This window comes from Rissa tridactyla, chromosome 4, assembly GCF_028500815.1.
Source record: "Rissa tridactyla isolate bRisTri1 chromosome 4, bRisTri1.patW.cur.20221130, whole genome shotgun sequence".
NCBI classification, from domain to species: domain Eukaryota; kingdom Metazoa; phylum Chordata; class Aves; order Charadriiformes; family Laridae; genus Rissa; species Rissa tridactyla.
The window spans coordinates 15,851,208-15,865,854 of NC_071469.1; positions in this window are offsets into that span (position 1 = coordinate 15,851,208).

The following is a 14,647-nucleotide window of genomic DNA, read 5'->3' on the forward strand; positions in this document are numbered from 1 at the left end:
GAAGCGCATGATCCAGCAGGGCTGGGGCAGTCACTGCCACGTAACGTCTCCTTTGCCAGAGAGAGTAAGAAAATATTACAAAGCAAGAGAGAAAAAATGAAAAAGGTAAAAAAAGCAACCTTTCTCCATCCCCACTCCATTTCCCAGACACAAAGCCATCTTGGAAAAAGAGGGAGAAGGGAGGTAATATTCTCAAGGATGGCAATGCATCCACAATTCCCAGCAGCAGGGAGATTGAGCGGGCTGTTACGTGTGGTGCTATAGTGCCTCGAGACTTTAATTGCAATCAAGGTGCTACTGACAACATGCCATGAAAACATGCGCTGAGAGATCGTTCCTATTTGGAAGAGTACATGCCTTTAAAAAGACAAGGTAGACAAAAAGCAAGAAAAGAACAGAAAGTAACTTACCTAAAGGGTGTGTTACCATTCAGAGGCAAATGCAGCTTTCTGAGGGTGTGTAAGGCCAGCGCCCTGCCTAGGAGCTCACTCTTTTGTCTGACTTCCCTTCCTTCTGCTTCCAGTTCTTCAAACCAAAACCCATTCAGTGGAAGTCCACTTCAACTGGATTTTGGTGGGTATCAGGACCCAGGGGCAGATGCAAAACAATGCAGAACTTCTGAACCAAGGAGCAGCATGTGGATTGTTCTGCAGAGGGTAAAACATCATCCCAGCCTTTGTAGGAAAGGGAATCTGTCAGATTGCACAACATTTGCTGTGCTCTAACTGTATTCCTCAGGCCTGGAGGTCGAAGAGGGAAGAGAATAACGGATTCATTCTAAGAAGCAACAGTTTCCCACATCCTAACAACCTGCTTGGAGATTTGGGAAACTCTGCAAAGTGGGGAGAAGTTTCCCACTGCAAAACAAGCAATATTTCTGCTTTTTTCACTGAAAAGGGAACCCACTTCCTTGTTGGCCTTCTGCAACTTGCCATAGCATTTCTGCTGAACAATATATCAAATCTCAAGCTGAAAAGAATTAGATGCGACTTTTATAGCTGCATTAAGGCCACCTACAATTGCTAGTATCTCTGAAGTGGGATAACTCTGTTCCAAAGTGGGTGGGAGAGAAATTTAGCTACAAAAGAATGGTTATTTGGATTATTTGTGAAATTTGTTTGTGCTTTATTAAAATTGCTTTGCAAAACACTTTGATTTACTTTTGGTGGCATTTTTCATCTAACAGTTTCATTGACATAAATATTTAGCATACCCCTGCCAAAAAAAAGCACATCAGAAAATTAACATGCAGGGCAAACAGCAAAGAACAGATTCAAATCCCCTGGGAATTTCCTTAGGAATCAAAAGCCACTTGGAGTAAACATTTGCCAGCTCAACAATTCGAAATGTCCTATACACGTCTCTCTAATAGCCTCTGTAATAATTGACAGAGCACAATACACAGAAAAGATGCCAACACATCACAAATATGAGGCTGTTGAGAGGATTAAACATAATCCTGTCTCACCAATGAATGAAGAAAATAAGAAATGGAACTGTGTTGTGTTGAATAGCACTGAGTCAAAGATACACTTATGACAAGCTTTTGGGGGTTTTTTTGCTCAACAGAGCTTCACTGAGAAGGTCATGCATGAATTCTGAAAAAAATGGCATTATTACTGAGGAATGCCAGGCAAGGCAGGAAATAATCTTTAATTAATTTGTGAGGAACTTTCATTTGGCAGACACAGTCTGCCAAATAAAGACAGAACAGTAGCTTTCTTATTAAGCTGATAAAATCGACCAAAAGTGAAGAAATCCCATAGTTAAAAAGCATTAGAACAATGGATTTTTACTAAGAGATGTAATAGAAATCCACAGGGAATCCTGGCAAACACTCATTGGGTTTTTTGTCATGAAATCAAAGGTATTTCTGACAGAAACGTAAAGAAAGAATCTTAATATTTTCTGCTCTTCTAGACTTTGACTCAGTATTTCATCTCAGACACTGTAAAATGCAAGTAGATTCAAACTTATTCATTAATTCTAACAATTCAAAGTACTATACTTTGGCTTTTCTTATCGGTATTATTGTCTTTGTAATTCCATTTCCAATTGCCACCTCCATCTCCCACCAGCTTGTACAGGTATCAAGAGATATTTTTGTCATTTGTAAAATGCTGGAAGAACTTGAGATAATAGGCACTTCATAAATGTAATGTGTTATTTTAGTGAAACTGGGACAAACTGCTAGTTTCAAACATAATTGGCTGCAATGGAAAAACTGGAGCATCCGTCGAAAACTGGGACATGGTACGTGTGAGGTGCTAATATTTATCCTAATGTGGCAGATTTGTCTCTGTTCGTAGGAGCTCACCCCTATATTTAAAGGCTATGAGCAAAAGAACATTTTTATAAAAGAGTTTCATCTTTATTTGAAAAGGTTTCCTGGGAACAGGAAGCAATTCAACAAATCAATGTGTTTGTTTTTCACATCCACAAGCCAAAATTTAAATCTAGCTTAAGCCTAAAGGAAACAAGTTGGGCAATTTCAGCATAATCCCTTCAGAAATGTATTCTCTTCACATGAACACCGCTCAGCACAGTAGCAGCTCTGTGCAGGAGAAGCCTCACACTGAAACATAAGAACTGTTACAGTTTAGGTTAAGAAGGAGAGTCTTTATTGGCAGCCTTTATAATAATATCCTATATAAATTCATAAATAATCTTAGCATATTGACATCCTGTAAAGGAAATGTGGAAAACTTGCCTAGGAGCTGCCTGCATTAATCTTCATTCTATCCTGTACTGGCGTTTTTCCCAGTTTCCTATGCCCAAAGTTCACAATATCTGTTTTTAAAGGAACACACTGACCCTTGTAGAGTAGAGCCCAGAAAGCCTGATTTGCTACTAGTTTTAATTTTTACATCCTCTTTCCCTATAACAAGTGGGTTTTGAAGTGCAGCTTCTAAGGAGCCAATGGAAAATGGTCTTTATGTGAAAAACCTTGGCGTGCAAATCGGATGACTAAAGAATGTGGATTTATTGCACCGCAGGGCCTCATGGAGAGAGAATAATATAAAGTACCCGTATGCAATGAAGCTAAAGCTTATGGTCCAGCCTCACTAATACGTACCAACACTGGCCAACAGCTTTTTATCATGGGCTTTAAGCAGCTACCCAGGAGCTAGTGCAGTTAAAGTTAGTAGTGTTGAAGTTGAAGTCAAAAGCCTGTTTTCAGCCATATTCTGCAAATTCCTTACCGTGACCAACAGTAATTTTACCTTTGTGAAGCAGATTTGATATGGATAGGAGACTCCTAATGCCTCCTTTGCCTGAGAAAGGGAGAGGTGAGATCAGAGTCAGGCAGCTGATAACTGCTGTGCAGACATACTCATAAAAAAGTTTCTGGAAAAAGAAAATATTGCATGCTGTGAGACAAGGAGGTTTAAGGCTTTCTGTACAACAGAACTGCTTCACCCATCCAGGAAACTGCCACAGTAAAACACTTAGCGTACATGCAGATCTACTGGCAAAACAGACTTCATGCTGTCATTGGAAAACCACCCTCTTCACAGAATCCCTTCAGTGAAACAAGCTGTCTAGATAACAGCTCGAGCTGCTGGTGTACCTCTTTCACACGTGGTCCTCTACCATCACTTTAGGAGCCCATCAGAGTTCATCCCTCCTCACAACACAACATGACACACCATCAAAGCTCATTATGTAGGTTTGACTTGTTTGCATCTATGAGAAGTCAAGGAGTCCTGGCACTTGGACTTGGGGCGTAGACTGCTCTGGGGTATCTCCTGATGCCGCCGAGTATGAATTCCTCAGCTCTCTCTCTGCTGAACTCTTCCACTTGTGCAGTGCCAAGTGTTCTACCAGCACATGCACCCCTTACAAAGCTTAGTGCATCACATTTAAAAGGACACTAGCAGGACTGGAGTGTCGCTGACTCCTGCAGTAAATGCTGTGGAAGGCAGGCAGGCAAACTGCATCTCCTTGAAACCCCTGCCAAAGGGAACAGGGCTTGCCGAGGTGTCCTGTTCAGAAGATGGTCATTGTCATGTTCTCTCACTGAAGAGACCATGTCACCAAGTCAAAAGAAGAGGCAATATGAAACCTGGTGTGCGTGTATAAAACCAGAGGGACAATCAGTGGTATGCCTGAGTAATCCTACCTGTGACTATCCCACAATGTCTCTCCAAGATCTTACTTTCTACTTAATGGTCATGGTGTGAATTCATCTTGGGTTCTCAGGCACCTTCTGAGATGAATACATCGTTTCCATATTAATCAGCTCCAAGGTTAGCAAAGGATACTGCCTGCTGTTGTTCCCTATCCAAGCCAATTTATTGAAATTCCATCAGTTCACCTGCTGGCCTGCATGAGATGCATTCAGTGTATTCTCTAACGATCCATGATACTAGTCCCTGGGAAAGTCTTAAACAGCAGGAGAAAAGACTAGAACTTTCTAAAGCTTTTCTAAGCAAAGTTCCTTTGTTGCAAGACTGCTACCCTACAGCTCCTGTCATAAAATCTATGATTCTATGATTCTAAACTGCTTTTAGATTATATACTGTGCTAATGGAGACAGAACACTAGCAGATATTCTAGGTCAAAATTCATCCACTTTCACCACAGCTACTGCAGGTTTAATCTGGTAAATTTTAAAGAAGAATTTATCCCTCACTGATACTATGAGGACAATGCGAGATGACCACATAAATTAAATACAATGCACCTTTTCTGTGCTGGAGATCAAGAATATCTCCATTTCTGAGATTTTGCAGTTTTCCTTCTGATGCATGAACATAATTCCCACTGATAACTGTGATGTGATCCATGCCCCAATTCCCATTATCCTGGCACACAGCTCTCAGTGACAGGGGACACAGAGGACAAAGACAAAAATAAAAGGGACATTATTAAGGCAGGTAAAACTTCCCACAAGAGTAAGTCTTAAAATACGTATGTTAGATGAATGGAAACAGAAACCGTTTGCCTGAGGTTGCCTTTATTACTCGACTAAAAATACATCTAGGAAAAAAAGGTATTTCCACTGCCTTGGCAAGACACACAGCCTGCGTTCGCTCCCTGAACACACTCATTTTCAGCTTTCCTTCATTTTATACAAACACTGTGGTCTGCTCTAGCCAAAAGTTTCACCCCCTAAGGCTGATGTAATTTGCAGTTTGGCTTTACCAGGTGTGCATAGGGAAGTAAAGGTACAACAGCTAGGCTTCTCCTTGCTCCTAACATCTCTCCTACTCCTTCTCCCGCCCTGCCTGGGCTCGCTGCGTGAAGGACGAGCTGCTAAAACAGGTTCAGCGCCCTGCGGTGGAGCACTTTGTGTCACGAGCATTTGCCAATGGCGAAGCCCAACACCTGCTTCATGCCCCCAGTGTTATTGTGGAATAAAGGGGTCTCAGTCCAGCCCACATCACTGTATTTCGGGCATTGTTTTGAGACAAGACATGCAACGCAGCATTACCAACCCTGCGTATTTAAACTTGAGTCAGTTCCTAAAAACAACAATAATAGTTTAGAAATCTTTTGATTAAAAAAAAAAAAAAAATCTGAGATTCTTCATTTTCTGGGTTTTCTGTTTCCCAAGTCCTAGGTTCATGCTCTTGAGATCCTACCACTCTAGTGAGAACCGGAAGCGTTTCATTTTCAGACAAAATCTGGCAGTCTGGCCTAATCACATGACTCCAGGCTGCTAAGAAAAAAATGGGGAAGAAAAAAAAAAAAAAGAGGAGTACAAAATACATAATAAAGCATGAGAAGTAGCAATATCCAACTGAGGAGTATATTCCACAAAGCCAACAGCCAAAATTATTCTGTTTCTAAGAACTAGTCTAACACAGCAGAATGCAAAGTTTAATAAAACCCCTCAGGTTTACATTTTACTTGCCGACAAAAATGGCGAACTCTGTCAGGCTGAAAGGCCAGGCAGAGACTTTTACTTTATCTGTCACTTGTCATTTTTCAGAAGAATTTTGTTTGTTACTGGAGCACTGAAATTTTGCAGCAGTGAAATTCCAATGTATGGGAATGGGGACCAAGGGCAAAGAGAAACACATACAGAAGGAAGCTCACGAAAGAGCTGCCAAACACACCCAAAGTAGCTTCAGAGTTTATTTCACTCTCATCCCAACCATGCAGTAAATACAGAAAAACAGAGGAAGGATATCTTATGATTGAACACTGGCTTGGGGACATCTGAGGTCAGTTCCCAAATATTTCATAAACTTTCAGACTCGGTTGTCATCTTACAAATATACAAAGGAAAATAATGCTTCCTTTCTTGCACTCTTGTTCTGTCCTTTTTCTTCATATTGTGAATCTGTCTCTTAATTTATACGAACTACTTAGCAAAAGGAAGCTCTGATCTCAGCAGGGGCCCATAGCTGCTGTAATAGCAAATAACAGCTGGTGAGAAATCTGAACCAAAGCCCACCTCAAACCTTTGCAGAAGTTCAGGTCTGGATCTGCCTTTAGGAGCAGGAACATTTCTACTGTAAATGGACTTCTACCTCTGAGCCAGCTGTGAGCAGACAGCCCACGGTTCTTATTCTAGCAACCTCTAGCTTTTGACTAAAACACTTAAAGAAATCTAAAAATACAGTAAGGAATAAATCACGCTGCCTAAATTCTACCTTCCCTCCCCTCGAATCCTGTGCCTTTTATTCTGAAATGGACAAATGGCAAAAGCAACAACGAAAGGGTGATTATTAATCTTTGATCCTGAGTCACTTTCTCTTACAGAGCCCTATTCTTCATCTCAGGAAGTGCGATACAAGAGCACTCCCGCAGCCTGATTAAAGGTCCAGGTATGGGGTCACGCAATGCACAAAGAGAGCTGCAGCGTTTCAGAGCGCCGTGTGTATTTAATGCCTGACTAAACGCAAGCACGATAAAGAACAAAATAACGAACTTTCCTAATGATTGCCATAACTGTGAAACTGCCACAGAACTGCTTGAAGTAATTGTGGTAGGAAACTGAGTTGCTTTTTAAGAAAGAAATGACCGAATCTGTTTCCCAGAGTGTTAGCCTGGGTGATTACAAAACAGAACTCGCTGAGAATGCCAAATCGTTGGAAAATGGCAGCGTGCCCTTCTCAACAGAAAACAGCAAAATGGACCTAGGTTTTACGGGCTCACCCAAAACCTGAGGAATTAGAACTGAAAACAACCTGAGTGAGGTAGCTAACAACTGGGATTTCAGGTTTGTCAGCAAAGCGATGCCTAGAAGGGTCAGAGGTTACACCTGGAGATTTAGAAGATAATGACAAAGTTCAGATAGGCATCATACCCATCTGCTCCCTCAGAAAGCAAATCGTCATTAAATCCAGTTTTGATGAGAACAACTTGGCTTAAGATGCAAAATTCATTCCTTCCTAGGGAAGGTGCTCAGTCCAGCTCTCCCTTTATTTCTTCTTACCCTAACTGAAAAATGAGGAGAAATATTAAAAAAATTATATCAAAGCCTGAATTTTAAAAAGACTCCACAAACAGACCAGCTGTTGCAGGAGCCCCACGCGGTTCCTGAATAACTAAAATAGCAACCCGCCTGCCAGCTCTTACAACCGTTTCCCTGTAAAATTGACTTTTTATGGCAACGACTTTTCTACAAGGGATTTGCAGCTCTCTGAAAAGCAGTGAAATTGCAGATGACAACAAAATTGTCCCTCTCTGAGAGCAGGCGGCGCGGGGAGAGCGGCAGTCTCGCAGCCAGCCCACTTCGGGACCGGCATCCGAGTCCCGCCGCCCGCCCCGCGTTGGGCAGGAGCCTCTCTTTTCACCAGCACAAAGGAGGACGCCTGAGCATGAAATCCACTTTGAGCACTGTTCACTCTGCATAGCTGAGTCTAAAGACTGCTTTGGCTTGGCCACCACGAGGAGCTGCATTTCGAAGCTCAAACTGTCAGAAAACACCTTTTTTTTCCCCCGGTCCTCTGTACTATTCGTAGGATTTTTATGCTCTAAGTCACCTCAGGAATCCAACCTAAGAACTTCATTCTTACTATCGATAGAGTTTATAGAGTTTCCAAAAGGGACACAGCTGTAAAGATCACGGGAAATCGTTAGCTTTACTATTAATCTACAAGTCCCTCAAGATTTCTGCATCCTTGGTCAGGTACGAAAAAGCAACTTTCTTCTATAAGCTTATACTTTACGCTCATACATAACACTACCAAATTTTTAAGGTGATAATCAGGAAAGAACTGGCAAAACATTGGAACAAACTCAGCATTTCATGTGCATTTTACTAGATCTAATAGCAATTCAGGATGCTTCCAGAACTCTGCTCACTTTATCAGCCGATAAGCAACCTTCTAACTAATCTAAACATGAAGGCTTACTCACCTATTTTGTCAATAGATTTTTTTTTTTTAATCTCTCAAAGAAATTTTGATTAGATTGAATACAAAGGAGGAGTTTACACCCATTTAATAACAAAAACTAATAAAATAGCATAGACTTTTAATATAAACCTGGACTTAGTCAAAGGTGTTCTGGGAAGTCCTAAAGTAGGAAAATGTATTGGCTATTAGATGTTATAGGGGCTGCTGTTCTGACAACTCCATATGAGTAGAAGAAAAAAGACTTTGTGACCTTGTTTCTGAATGTACCTGTGAAAAACAACCCAACTAAATCCCAAACAATCTCTACTCGTGAGAGCTCATGAAAAGCTATAGATCCTTGGTCCCGTCTTGCTGCATATTAGGCATCTATTTCACATTCAAATTTGACTTACAGCAATAAGCAGCTTGACCTCTTATACTGAGGTACAGTTAGACTGTCCCATCCATGTCCTGTGTGACTCTCAGACTGTCGTCAAATACAGTGTTTTACAAAAGGGGCGTCAAGGACACTCACTTGTCAGTATGCTAGAAAGAAGCAGAACCATCACTGATAAATCAGACACTCTAAAAACCTCTATGCATCTTGTATAACATTCCTTGAAATAAGAACTAAACTAAAGATAGTAATAGCTACCAAAGATTAAGCACAGGTATTTCAGTATAGCGGCCCTGCATTGTGTTATTCTTAACCTTTTCTATTTTTTATCTTCTAAAAAAGCTGCCGCATCCATCTACTGTAGTGGAAAGTTCAGTCGGATGAATGGTTCTAAATTTAGGATGCAGGACACTGCAACTGCGATAACATTTCGGAAGTGGAAGGCACAGTAGATACATGACATATTTAGATAAGACAACTATTTTTAGCCAAAATGAAGCTTGGTTTTGTCTACTTTAGCAAGTGCACTAATTTGGCTAATCAGTTCAGATAGACTTTATTCCAGCTCTCTTTCTCTACCTACAAGATACTGCATTCTGTGACCCCTTTCTCCCTATTTGTCTTCTGAAAACTAAGAGGTAAAACATAAAAGCAAGCATAAACTTGCCCCATAGTGTTTCTCCTACCCCTTCCTAAGCGTCCAGTAGCAAGTACTTGGAGATAGGCCAGGGGCCTGTCTGGTCCACTCTACCCTGACAAAGCACAGCCACACTCTCCCATAATTTTCTCTTCTCTCACCCAACTGCTTTTGTTGGTCTCCTCCAAATGGACCAAATTATCTGCTGATCTATTTCTGCTAAGTTCAGCATTTTATTGTACCAAGAGATAATGCAGTCTACTATATCTCTTCCGCTTATTTCAGCTTAAAATGTTGTTCCATGACTGTATCGTTTTTCATCTTTTTTCTTTTTTTCCTAGCAACTTCTCCCCATGTACATCCTTTCCTCCTTTAAATGCATCTTGTCTTCAAAGTAATCCTCCCTGCTTTTCTTAGACCCAAGCCTGGCTTCTGTTGGATCTCATTTTGACACATACTTGCCGTGTCATTTTTAGATAGCAAGTTTTCTATCCCATGGAAACACCAAGTGAAGTGGCAGTTTTAAAATCAGTCTCTGGCCTTTCAAGTCAGGAACTATCAGGCACATGCTTTAAAAAATTTAGTATCAAGTTTTGTTGATAGAAAGAGATTTTTAGTACATTTCAGTGAAAATGAGTCATTTTGATCAAGATCTGAAAGCAATTGGTTTTTGTAATATTGAAACAGATTTTCATTGAGAAACCACACACAAATTAAGGTTAATTACTTCCAAACTTATCCATATGAATTTCTCCAAATGAAAGTTTTTGGGTTTTTTTTTTTTAGGATTAGGAGAAACTGGCAGTAAACGCTGTAGCTCTGGTCTCCAGCCAGGAGAGGGTAGGGAGCAGTGAATCTACTGGCACAGTCCTAACTGTTTAGTATAATTGGTATTTGGGCATCTACAGCGGAGCAGTAGTTTTGAGCTTCTCCAACAGCATGCAGCAGTTCAGCAGATTGAGCTACATGTTTAAAAATGAAGCGAACTCTGGGTGCTCTCGAGTGCGAGCCAGCATAACTTATCCACGAAGAACTGCGACTCCACAGAGCTGAGACCCAGCTCTGAAAAGTCTGGAGCAACCTCACCTTTCAGGGTGCTCAGTGGAAGCCCAGCTTCCTGTAGATCTGAAGAGGTGTCTGTCCCATACACAAATATGCACACACCGTATGCATCCAAATCATCCTCTCAGGTACGCCAGTGAAACAGCACTGATTTCAGTCGAGCTACACCGGCAAATATGGGAACAAACATCTTCAGAAGATCAGTAATGTAATGAAATTTATATGAACTCCTTGAAATTTTGCGAAGATTCCAGAGTCATATCAATTACGTCTCTAAGAAACTTAAAACTCAATACCTGAAATTAGGCACCGTTCATTATTTTGATCCCTTAATCCTGCTGAGCTCCCAGAAGATTTCTTGTACTGTGTTTGAATTTCTCTTGCAGTACTTCAGTGTATATTTTGATGGAAGATTAAGCTACCAGAGGCACACTCTCCTAGCTTATTACACCAACACTGCTCTCTTGTGGCAGACGCTTAAAGTGAAATATTGATCTGTGCTCTACATACCACAACTTAGCTACGATACAATCCAGTTGGCAAATGGTATATACAAAGCAAATCACCAATAAAAATGGATGCTCAGATTTTTGACAGATAAAAAGAGACAAAAACCAACAACAGATCATTAGATTTTCTTTCTCAGATATAAAATATTCAGGTATTCGTCCTCATGCCTATATCAACGCCAAGATTTTGCACAGAAAGCGCTGCTATTGCAATTCTCTTTTCCAACGTTTTCTACTGAGATACACTTGTCACACCAAACCTAACCACCATTCCGTGCAAATTCAAGTCTCGGTCATCAAAATGAAACATCATTGTTTCTGTCTTTTAACTCTCACAGCTATCTGATTATTTGAATTTACCATTTATTTGTAAGTCAGCCACTTCCTCATTTTTTTCCTCAAAGCCAGTAAAAATTATTGTTTCCCAGGCATAATTCATATTAGCGAGCTAGTGAAGATAATTAAGTAAAAAGCTTCAAGCATTAATTTTCTTGACTTGAAGAGTGCCGATGAGGACACTAATTCAATGAGCAGGAGGACTCTGTGGCTGAATGACCAGAAAGTACATGCTTACAAATGGGAAAGAGATTCCCAGGTTGCAGTACATAGTTAGATATCTAAAGCATCTAAATCACCCCCAGTTTGTATGGTTTTTTATCTTCATGGGCTCTGAGAATACCACTGATGCCCCACTGGAGCAATTCTTTCCTGGATAAACATCAACCAGCAGGTTTGCTACTTTTTTTCTTTGCACATTAAAAATGGGGAAAAAAAAAAAGGTATTTTTCTTTGTCGTGGTAGGAAAAGAATAAATTGTGCCTAGCACGCACAACAACTATTAAAAGGGCAAATATCCCTTTTACAGGTATGCACAAGCACACGCAGCCTAGAAGTCTGACGCTCACTTTCATATAGATGGAATCACATGACATTCATTTAAAACAGACGTAGTGTTAGTGACACTTCACCACAACAGACTCGTGGCACTAAAATAAGTCAATAATAAAGGGCCACACTGACATCAGCAGAATTAAGACAATCCTCAACAGGGAAAAAAAAGTCAGCTGAACGTATATACTCCAGCGTGTTAGCTCATTGGGTTGTTACTGTTTGGGGTTTTCTTTAATGCAATTCAATACGTTCACGTACTGATCAGAACTGAGTAGTGGAAGCAAGTGTTGGATTTTTACCGAGCGATGGCTTGCCCTTCCCCATCCTCTGCCTTTTCCTTCCTCAACGCACAATTTGACTTGCAGAACTCAAAGCTGCTTTACATTTGTTAGTGGAAAGCAGAGCCCTCTCCATGCAAATCTCCCACTGAAGCCAACAAGTATTTTGTCACTCCAGGCCCAGACACACCGACTGCTCTTCCAACTTTCACACATTTTACAATCGCACCCGGTCCATAGAAAGGATTTGCATGTGCTGCACCCTCCACAAGCAAGTTAATCGAGCAGCTTCCCCAGGGCAGCCCCCAGGAATTGAACCTTTCTGTCCACTCAGCTTTTTTAGGAAGGTCATGACAGTGATGTCAACGCTCGTTTGTCCTTCCTGTAACTCCTGCTCTGAATATGCATAACACTGGACAAACAACACCCCTCTACCCAGGCCAAGAACTGCAACTGAAGTACCCAGCCCTCGATGGCTACCATGGGCGACTGAAGAGCCAGGGAATCCACTGGCCAAACGCACAGCCCCACGAGAAAGACCAGCAGCACTATGATTCTTCTGAAGCTCCACGAAGGTGACCCAGAGTTGAAGGACATCATCTTTTGTGGAAACCCTGCCCTGTTCAAGCACAGGCAACTTTTTAAACTTGCCGCGTAAAGCTGCACATCCTTAAAAAAGGGTCCCAGGCTAAGACTGATTATGCTTTGCCAGTGAGAACCCGCCCCATGACAGGACACAGGCGTCCGATATTTCACTCAATTGTCATATTTTGATTGCATCTGTCACACACTGGTAGATCTTTACGTTGAGCGATATGATGAGCTTTTAGATTTCCTTTCTTACAGCTTCATACTGCATGCTTCTACAGGAATGAACTTGTCAACTCAGATGCAAAATGAATGAATGGCTTTTAATCACTTTGATAATGTTCACGTTATTGCTTTGACAGGATAGCAGCAGATACAGTTTGCTGATTCAGCCACTTGTATAACGATCTAATGGGCTTTTCTGACTAATGCCATGCTCTAAAAATATACACTGGACTAATAGATGAGCCTCTGCTATACTGAAAAACAGGGTCATTAAGACAATTCCTCTGAAAAGTGGCATTTTTATGACAAGACACTGAAGCATTTAATTGCCCTGTACCCTGACAGAGCTGAAAGAAATTAATAAAAGAGAAAAAAAATTGTGCAGCAATGTAGCAGATCTTGAGGTGGGAAGAGATGCCAATAGTCAGTAGCGTAAAAGGGGATTTGAGAACCGCAGGGCTCTTTCCCCAAAGGAAACAGTCTGTTGATAGGCTACAGATTGCCATCCATTTACACAGAACAGAAGGCCAGTTTCTGAGAGGAGGCTTATCATTACAGAGCAATTAATTTTCCCTGCTGTAGCCTGTGCCGGGAGAATATCGGCTGCTGTTAAAGGACAGTGAAGTCAGAGGTTTGGGAGGGCAGACGAGCCTTTAGTGACATTTGAGGTAAGGGACTTGTTTTCACTGCAGCGTTAGCTTGGATTATCCACCCTTAAGCTCATCCCCTGCTCTTCAAGCGAGTACATAAGGAGTTGGAAACGCCGCTGGGGCTGCACAGGCAGCAGGGCGGCTGGCGGGGAGGTGACAGGATGGTTGTGCCAGGAGCCTGCTCCGAGTGACACCCAGCGCAACCCTGCAGCCAGCTGCCTTGGCACAGCTGGGGTGACCGCACCGGAACGGACACGCAGGTGGCATTAGCTCACCGCGGCTGCTGACCCAGACGTCAAACAGGAAAACGAACCTTACTGTACATTTTGGGCAGAGATTTGCTCCTACCTTTGCTCCACTCTCTGACAGAGCTGTTTGTGCAGTGATGGGGCAAACCGGATCAGAAAAAAGATTGTAAAAAAAATTTTTTTAAACAATAAACCAACTTTTTTTTATGATTTTTTTTTTTCCCTATTCAAACTATATTGACTCTCACTGCAGCTCGCCACCCTGCTGCACCAGTAGCCCTGCCAAGCCCACAGAGCAGAGGGTAGAAGGGCCTGAGGAGGAGACTGCTAAATCCTGCTTAATCAGGGCTGGCACGGCAGGAGAAATCCACGGCCTGTGGTGTCCCCCTGCAGCATTAAGCAAGCCTCAAGGCACATTTCCTTACAAAGAGATAACACTTAATCAGGCCAAAGACTTTTGCATGTGAGTGCAGCCTACATTAGAGGCCAGGCCTCGGGCTGAACTTCAAAGTGTTGTAGCTGAAGCCAGGCCCAAAGTGATCCCGAGTGGAGCAGGTGGAGTTTTCCGACACCCCTCCCTGCCCCGTGGAAAGCCTCGCTGGACACCCACAGTCCATCGGCTGTTCCGGACAGCGCGGTTTGGATCTTGCATTTATAGCAAGTTTCAGCTTTAGGAAGAACGACGGGCCACGGCCTGCCTGCCACGCATGGTTCGCCAGCGCAAAGCCTCCAGCCCACAGCCCTTTCTAGCAGCTTTCTCCACGTTTATATCAGAGACACACGTGGGCGACAACAGCAGGGAGAGGAGTCTCACAGAAGAGATGGCAACCTCGGCTGCTCGGGCAGCCTGCGCCAGTTCGTCTGACAA